Here is a 296-nt window from a genome sequence, read left to right as displayed (position 1 = left end):
CCAATTGTCGAAAATGTCGATAAAATAATGGAAATCGTCGAGTCCGACCGTCATGTAAGCACTGTTTCGATTGCCCAAGAGCTAAACATTGTACAAAAAACCGTTTGGAATCACTTGAATAAGGCTGGATGCAAAAAGAAGCTCGATGTATGGGTGCTACACGAGTTAACGCAAAAAAACCTCATAGACCGAGTTTCCATCTGCGAATCGCTGCTGAATCGCAACAAAATCGACCCATTTCTGCAGCGGATGGTGACTGAAAAGTGGGTCACTTACGACAACGTCAAGCAAAAACA

Source organism: Odontomachus brunneus, unplaced genomic scaffold, assembly GCF_010583005.1.
Source record: "Odontomachus brunneus isolate Ranch 3 - 2012 unplaced genomic scaffold, Obru_v1 Obru_scaffold_116, whole genome shotgun sequence".
In the NCBI taxonomy this organism is placed as follows: domain Eukaryota; kingdom Metazoa; phylum Arthropoda; class Insecta; order Hymenoptera; family Formicidae; genus Odontomachus; species Odontomachus brunneus.
The sequence above is the reverse complement of the archived record's forward strand: the minus strand, read 5'-3'. Positions refer to the sequence as shown.